Source organism: Otolemur garnettii, unplaced genomic scaffold (assembly GCF_000181295.1).
Source record: "Otolemur garnettii isolate 467f Iridium unplaced genomic scaffold, OtoGar3 scaffold00159, whole genome shotgun sequence".
NCBI classification, from domain to species: Eukaryota; Metazoa; Chordata; class Mammalia; order Primates; family Galagidae; genus Otolemur; species Otolemur garnettii.
In genome coordinates, this window is record NW_003852554.1 from 1,508,509 (window position 1) to 1,517,334 (window position 8,826).

Here is an 8,826-nt window from a genome sequence, read left to right on the forward strand (position 1 = left end):
TTTTTTTTTGTAGAGACAGAGTCTCACTTTATTACCCTCGATAGAGTGCCATGGCATCACAGCTCACAGCAACCTCCAACTCCTGGGCTTAGTCAATTCTCTTGCTTTAGCCTCCCGAGTAGCTGGGGCTACCAGTGTCCACCACAACGCCCAGTTATTTTTTTGTTGCAATTTGACCAGGGTTGGGTTTGAACCCGTCACCCTCAGTATATGGGGCCAGCGCCCTATTGACTGAGCCACAGGCACTGCCCTTTTTTTTTTAAGAGACCAGGTCTCACTCGGTTGCACAGGCTGGACTGTAGTAGCGTGACCACAGCTCACTGAATCCCAAACTCCTGGGCTCAAGTAGGCTCCTGTTCAGCCTCCCAGGTAGCTAGGATTACAGGCACATGAGCCACCAGACTCAGCTAATTTTTTTTTTCTTTCTTTCTCTTTTTTTAAGAGATGGAGTCTCGCTATGTTACCCAGGCTGGTCTCAACCTCCTGGCCTCAAGCGATTCTTCCTCCTCAGCCTCCCAAAGTGCTAGAATTAAAGATAGGAGCCATGGGACCTGGCTTCAACTTCATCTTTAATATGGCCCAGACCTACAACCCTAGAATCATCCTTGCTTCTTCTTTTTTTCTTCTCTCTAATCTGTTAAGAAATCATATTGACCCTCCCTTTACATCATCTCTAGTAAAAGCCTGACCTGTACCTTTCCAGCTTCTTACCATTATTCCTTCACTCACTGTGCTGCAGCCACACTGGCCTTGTTGTTGCTCAGGTAACAGTCTGATGTTCCTTTGGTCCTTGGCAGCGGGTGTTCCCCCTTCTTGAGATGATCCTTCATATAACCACACAATGATCTCTTAACGGATCATGGACCAGATGTCACCTTCTCAGTGAAGCTTATTCTGGCCACTCTATCTAACATTTGTGAATAACACCCACTCCAGCACTCCCACGTCATCATTCTGTACTCTTTCTTCTTTCTTGATGACTTATTACTTTTGGACATACTATGTAAATTCCTTTTTTTTTTCTTATCTGTCTCCCTTTTCCTAGAATTTAATGTCCATGAGGAACTGGACAGATACATTGCAGAGTCCTAAAAATATGCCTGGGCACTAATATTAATGAGTCAGCTACTGTCCTCAGAAAACATACGATGTGAATGAGAATCTTTTTTCACTGGGGACATAGATGAATATTTATTTTGTTCTGATAAATAGGATTTTTAAAAATTTTGGTAAAGCATACACAACAAAGTTTAGCATTTTGACCATTCTTTTAATTTAATATTTTTCAAGTTGAAGTTTTATTTAAAAGTAAAAGAACTGGTTCTTAAAAACATTGGAGAATAAAGCAGAAGGATACAGTGCTCTCTTCCTACAAGTTAGCCAGCCTACCCAGGAACAGAGTAACAGAGTAAATGCTGGTGGAATTTCACAGTAGTTTAGTGGTACAAGATCATCTGTGCCTAGAGTATGAAGAGATTCTTGATGTGCAATGCTTAGTTCTGGGTTTTCATCTTCACTGAGCAAGAATAAGAGCCCCTGCTCCTTGGCCGTAGCCAAAGCCCTTGAGCCCAAAGTTCTTAGCATAGCATCCTTTACAAAAAATGTCACTTTCTTTTTCACTCGAAGTTACTGATTCAAGACTCTTCCCACACTTGGCACATGGAAAGCAGTTTTTATGCCAGGGCTTCCCAGCTCCAGTTTTCTTCTCAGCAGCATATATGGAATCCCCACATCGGGAACACTTCTCAGCACCTCCATGTTTCTGAGCCAATTTAGAAGTGTTTGGATGTGTCATAGGCCTGTGAGGTTGAACACTCCCTGGCTTGATGCCGAGCCTCTCCCCGTGGTCCGTGTTGAGTGTGCCAGCGCCCTGGCCGTAACCAAAGCATTTTGGCCCTTCTTTCCGTAGCAGAATTTTTTCCCACCACAGGTGGAGTCAGTGAGGTCGACCAGGGAGGACATAGGCAGTCCCAGAGCCCACACTTTAACCATTTTATATGTATAATTCAGTGGCCTTAAGGACATTCACATTGTTATCCAACAATCACCACTATCCATCTTTAGAACTGAAATTCTATACCCATTAAACAATAACTATCTATCCTTTTTATCACCAAACTCTATCAACTATCATTCTGCTTTCTTTATTTTCTTTTTTTTGAGTCAGAGCCTCAAGTTTTTGCCCTGGGTAGAGTGCTGTGGCATCAAAGCTCACAGCAACCTCCAACTCTCAGGCTCAAGAGATCCTCGTGCCTCAGTTTTTCTAATTTTAGTAGAGACAGGGTCTTGTTTTTGCTCAGGCTGGTCATGAGCTCAAGCAATCCGCCTGCCTCAGCCTCCCGGAGTGCTAGGATTTATAGGTGTGAGTGCCCAGCCGTTTTGCTTTCTGTATAATTTTGACTGTCTAGGTACTTCATATAAGCAGAATTAGTAAAGAGTTCGTCTTTTTGTGACTGGGTTATTTCACTTATCATAGTGGCCTCAAGGTTCATCCCTGTTGCAGCATGTATTGGAATTGCCTACCTTTTTAAGGCTTACTGACAGTCTATGATATGTACATACCATACACTATTCACTCACTAATGGACACTTGCATTGCTTCCATACTTTGTCCGTGTGAATAATGCTGCTGTGAACATGAGTGTACAGATGTTTCTTTGAGTCACTGTTTTTTAATTATTTTGGGTAGAATTCCAGAAGTGGAATTGCTAGATCATCTATCTGGTAATTATATTTTTAATTTTTTTAGAAACCACCTTACTGTTTTTCTGTAGCAGCTATACCATTTTATGTTCCAACCAACTGTACAGAAAGGTCCTAGTTTCTTCACATCTCTGCCAACACTCACTACTATCTTTTTATTTTAATAGCCATCCTAGTGAGTGTGAAGTGATCTTATTCATTTGATTTGCATTTTCCTAATAAGTAGTGATATTAATATTTTTTCATATGCTTATTGGCCACTTTTATATCTAAGTAGAGAAATGTCTATGTCCCTTTGCCCATTTCTAAATCAGTTATGTGTTTCTTATTGTTGAATTGTAGGAATCTTTATATATTCCAGTTAATCCTTATCAGATGTATAATTTACTTATATTTTCTTCCATTCTATAGATTGCCTTTTCTCTCTTTTTTTTCTGGAGACAGAATCGCACTCTGTCACAGTGGGTAGAGTGCTGTGGTGTCATAGTTCTAGCAACCTCAAACTCTTGGGCTTAAGTGATCTTCTTGCCTCAGCCTCTCTAGTAGCTGGGACTACAGGACTACAGGTGCCCGCCACAACACCCTGCTTTTTTTTGTTGTAGTTGTCATTGTGGTATAGCAGGCCCGGGCCTGGTTGGAGCCCGCCAGCCCTGGTGCATGTGTCCAGCGCCCTACCCACTGAGCTCCGGGCACCTAGGCAACAGGTTGCCTTTTTGTTCTCTGTACACTGTCCATTTCAATTTTGACGTAGTCCATTTTATCTATTTTTCTTCTGTTGCCTATGTTTTTTGTGTCATAACCAAGAAAACATTGTTAAATCCAATGTCATGAAGCATTTTTTTCTGTTTTCTTCTAAGTTTATAACTAAGTTCTATAGTTTTAGCTTGTACAATTAGGTCTTTAATCCATTTTGAGTTAATTTTCGTATATAATATAAGGTACAAGTCCAACTTCATTCTTTTGCATGTGGATATCCAATTTTCTCATCACCATTTGTTGGAAAGACTATCTTTTCTCTAATGTGTGTTCTTGGCACCTTTGTTGAAAACCGTCTGACCATGTCTGTAAGGCTTTATATCTGAACTCTATTCCATTCATCGTCTGGTTCATGCTGTTAGTATCACACTGTTTTGATTACTATAGCTTTGATATAAGACTTTAAGTCAGGAAGCTTAAGACCTCCAACTTTGTTGTTCTTTTTAAAGATTGTTCCTTGAGATTCTATTAATTTTAGGATTGATTTTTCTATTTCCATGAAAAGATGTCATTGAGATTTTGATAGGAATATGTCGATCACTTTAGGTAGTATTAACATCTTACCAATACTGAGTTTTCTAATCCATAAATACAAATTGTCTCCATTTATTTGTGTATTCTACCTTGGTTAAGTTACTTTTTTTTGATGCTATTAAATTGAATTGTTAATTTCCCTTTCATATTGTTCTTTGTTAGTGTTTAGAAATACAACTGATTTTTATATGTCAATTTTGTATCCTGCTCCTTTGCTAAACTCAAATTTTAATGCTTTTTGGTGGACTTTTTAGGGTTTTCTATGTATAAGATCATGCTTTTCTGGCTCAGTGCCTGTAGCTCAGCAGCTAGGGCACCAGCCACGTACACCAAAGCTAGTGAGTTCAAATCCAGCCCAGGCCTGCCAAACAACAATGACAACTACAACAACAACAAAAAAAACAATAGCTGGGCGTTGTAGTGGGCGCCTATAGTCCCAACTACTTGGGAGGCTGAGGCAAGAGAATCGCTTAAGCCTAAGAGTTTAAGGTTACTGTGAGCTGTGACACTACAGCACTCTACCAGGGGCAACAAAGTGAGACTCTGTCTAAAAAAAAAAAACAAGATCATGCTTTTCTTTTCTTTGCCCAATTAGTCTGGCCAGGATTTCCAGTACAATATGGAATACAAATCGTAAAAGCAGGCATCCTTGTCTTGTCCCTTATTTTATAGAAAACACTTCCAGTCTCTCGGTCGTAGGAAGCATATTTGGTGCATGTGTGTTTACAGATGTTGTATCATCTTGGTAAATTAACACTTTATTATGTAATGTCCTTTTTTGTCTCTTGTGCGAATTGTGTGCTTTAAGTCTATTTCATCAGGTACTACTGTAGTCTCCCTGCTCTCTTTTGATTGCCGTCTTTGTGGAGTATCATTTTCCATCCTTTCCCCTCCTGTCTTCCTTTGTGTTTAGTTGATATTTTGTAGCGGAATGTTTGATTGCCTTCTCATTTCCTTTTGCTCTTTCCTCTCTGGGTTCCATGGAAGTTATATGAAACATCCTAAAAGTTGTAACAGTCTATTTTAAACTGATAAAACCATTTCAGTTGCATAAAATTAACTGCTCATGTACAGTTCTACCCCCATTTTATGTTATTGAAAGTCACAGATTACATCTTTATATACTGTGTACTTATCAATATAGATTTATAATTAATTTTTATGCTTTTTGTTTGATTTGTTTGTTTTAGAGAGACAGGTTCTCTTTTGCCCCGGCTGGAGTGCAGCGACACAGTCATAGCTCACTGTTGCCTCTAACTTCTGGCCTAGGAGCTCCTCCCACCTCAGCCTCCTGAGTAGCTAGAAGTATAGGTGTGCATCACCACTCCTTGCTAATTTTTAAAATTTTTTGCAAAGACAGGGTCTCATTATTGTTGCCTAGTGTGTAGCCCACACTGTTCTCAAACTCCTGGCTTCTTGTGATCCTCATATCTGAGCCTCCTAAATTGCTGTCATTAGAGGGGTGAGCCACCATGCCTGGCCTAATTTTTATTTTTATCTTTTGACTCATAGTAACACTTCACTTAAAACACAAATTCACTATACAGCTGTACAAAAATAATTTCTTTGTTTATATCCTTATTCTGTAAGTTTTTATCTGTTTTTAGATTTTTTATTTATTTTTTAAACTTTTTTCTTTTTTTTTGTTTTTTTTTTTTGAGACAGAGCCTCAAGCTGTCCCCCCTGGGCAGAGTGCCGTGGCATTACAACTCACAGCAACCTCCAACTCCTGGGCTCAAGCGAGTCTCCTGCCTCTGCCTCCCAAGTAGCTGGGACCACAGGCGCCCGCCACAACGCCCGGCTATTTTTTGGTTGCAGCCGTCATTGTTGTTTGGCGGGTCCAGGCTGGGGATTCGAACCCGCCACCTTAGGTGTACATGGCTGGCGCCCTAACTGGTTGAGCTATAGGCGCCGAGCCTAAACGTTTTTCTTAAAAACAAGATACAATATACATTAGGCCCACACGGGGTCAGGATCATCACTATCACTGTCTTCCACCTCCACATCTGATCTCACTCAAAGATCTTCAGGGGCAGTAACACGCGTGGGGCAGTCATTTCATAGGGTGCCAATGCCTTCTTCTGAAATACCTCCTGCAGGACCTGCCTAAGGCTATTTTACAATTAACTTTTTAAAAATAAGTAGTAAGAATATGTTTTATCTAAAATAACAATTAAAACTATAGTAAATACATAAACCAGTAACATAGGTTACATCGTTGTATGTTACCATCATCACATACAGACTGAGCAGCCTAAATTTGAAAATCTAAAATTCGTAATGTCCAAAAATCCAAAACATTTTGTGCATTGGCATGATATGCCAATAAAATGATCATTGGAACTTTTCAGATATGGAATGCTGAACTGGTAAGTATATATAATGCAGATATTTCAAAATTTGCAGAAATCTGAAACATTTCTAGTCCCCAGCATTTCGAATAAGAAACACTTGACCTGTACTCTGCACTTACATACTGTACGTGTTATACTTTTATATGGCTGACAGTGTAGCAGGTGTTTACACCAGCATCTCCACAGACACTGGAGTAATACATTGCACTACAGACAGTAGGGATTTTTCAGCTCCATTATCATTTTATGTCACTACCCTCTTACATGTGGTCTGTCATGTGTATAGTGTTTTTTTCTCCCCGGCCCCCTTTCTGTTCACAAGAAAAAGAAAGTGAAACCTTTTTGTAAAGTCTTTATCCCTTCCACATAAATCTAGATATTGCTGCTTCTTTACTCTCTTTGAACTTCAACACTTTTCATATAGCAATTTTGTACATATATGTAGTGAAATCACAAGTTCCTTAACAGTAGGCATTATGTCTTTTTTCTCTCTAATAAATCTCTAGTACCCAGCCTTGAACATAATAGATGCTTGGTAAATGTGAGTGGATGGGTCAGTTGGGAGTTGATGAAAGAATGGATTAAATGCCCAGTGGGGGAAATGGATCCTCTATTGATGACTAACATCTAAATCTTAAATTAGCTCTTGTAGGTTTTTTGTTTTGGGGGGGTTTTTTTGGAGACAGAGCTTCACGCTGTCTCCCTGGGTAGAGTGTTGTGGCATCACAACTCACAGCAACCTCCAACTCCTGGGCTCAGGCGAGTCTCCTGCCTCCACCTCCCAAGTAGCTGGGACCACAGGCACCCGCCACAATGCCTGGCTATTTTTTGGTTGCAGCCACCATTGTTGTTTGGCGGCTGGGGTGGATTTGAACCCGCCACCTTAGGTGTATGTGGCTGGCACCTTAGCCACTAGAGCCACAGGCACCGAGCCTCTTGAAGGTTTTCTAATGAATTGGAGCTTGATTATCTGAATCAAAATGGATTCTGGAGGGAAAAAGGTTTTCTTCCTCCTCACAGGATTCTCTGGTAGATAGCTGTTCTTTGGGGAGTTTTTATTTATGAGCCTTAAAACTGGTTGTCCTTATTCTGTGTTGTCAGTTGTTTGTACTAAGAAATGTTACGTACCTGTTTGGAGGGAGCTTAATAGATGATTTGTGCCTCCTTTTTATTTCACTATTTTCAACAAATATGAACATCTGAAGGCTGGGTGTGGTGGCTCATACCTGTAATCCCAGCATGCTGGAAGGCTGAGACAGGTAGATTGCCTGAGCTCAGAAAAGTTCAAGACCAGCCTGAGCTAGAACGAGACCCCATCTCTAAAAATAGCTGGGCATTGTGGCAGGCGCCTATAGTCCCCAGCTACTTGGGAGGCTGAGGCTAGAGGATCACTTGTGTCCAAGGTTTGAGGTTGCTGTGAGCTATGATGCCACATAGCTCTACCAGGGTAGAATACTACCCAGGTACTCTGTCTCAAAGAAAAAACCAAACCAAACCAAATATGAGCATCTCCTATATGCCAGATCTTAGGCCCTGAGAATAGTAAGCAAATCTAAATTCTTATCTTCATAGAGCTTATATGGGAAGATGGCATTAAGCAAATATGTGTTAAGTACTGGTGAGTGCTATGATTAAATCAGGGTAGGAGAATAAAAAGTGATATGACTAAAATGTGGCTTTATCATTTACAGCCTCACAAAAAGAAGGCTTATCAGGATAGCATGATAAATGTTTAAGAAAAAAATGCCAAGAAAAATGTCCATTAAAGAAGTAAGCTAAAATATTGTAAGGGTTATGTCTGATGATGAGATTTGTGGATGATTTTTTTTTTTTTTTAGCATGCTCTATGTATTTTTCCCACAATGTTCATTACCTTTATTCTTGGGAAAGAGGGGGTGTGGATGAGCTCATGTTTGCATTTAAAGCCTGGTTGTGCTGGCTTCTGTCTCCTTTGTTCATCACGAGGAATAAAGTCACCTGCATTCTCCCAGAGTATTTCGAGGGCTATCCCCAGTAGTTGTCTCGTACGTAATCTGAGCAAGTTCAACTCAATGAATCCTTCCAGTTTCTGGATAGGCCTCTGCTTCTTACCAACCGTGATCTGTATTTAAGAAAGTTCTTTCTAAAGTCTAAGTCCCCAGTTTGGGCAAAAGTGCTTTGTCATTCATCTAACACTTCCGCAGCGTTTGTGGAAAGTGCAGAAAAACTCTCTCGTAAGCTACTAATTCATCATAAAAGAAACATCACTTTTCAACGAATTCTCTCACAATCCATACTTCACAATATTTTAGTCAAACCTGACCTAACTCCGCGTTGTTGCACACGTGTTGTGACTTCTTACAAAGGCTGTGTGTGGGACAAGGGCAGAGAAAAGGCAGGAAGCACATTTTTTCTTTCCCCTGGTGAAATGAGTTCAGCTCCTTTTCTCTTGTCACCAGTCAGGAGAGCACTGCTCAGGCTTCGCCTCAGCTGCTATAGC

The 8,826-nt window shown here is 40.4% G+C and overlaps 1 protein-coding gene across 1 annotated transcript in view; it reads left to right on the top strand.

The window, feature by feature from the left end:
* Positions 1-8,826, top strand: part of EPS15 (epidermal growth factor receptor pathway substrate 15) — a 166,378-nt gene that overhangs the window by 144,100 nt on the left and 13,452 nt on the right. The gene's annotated exons all lie outside the window — the stretch shown is intronic.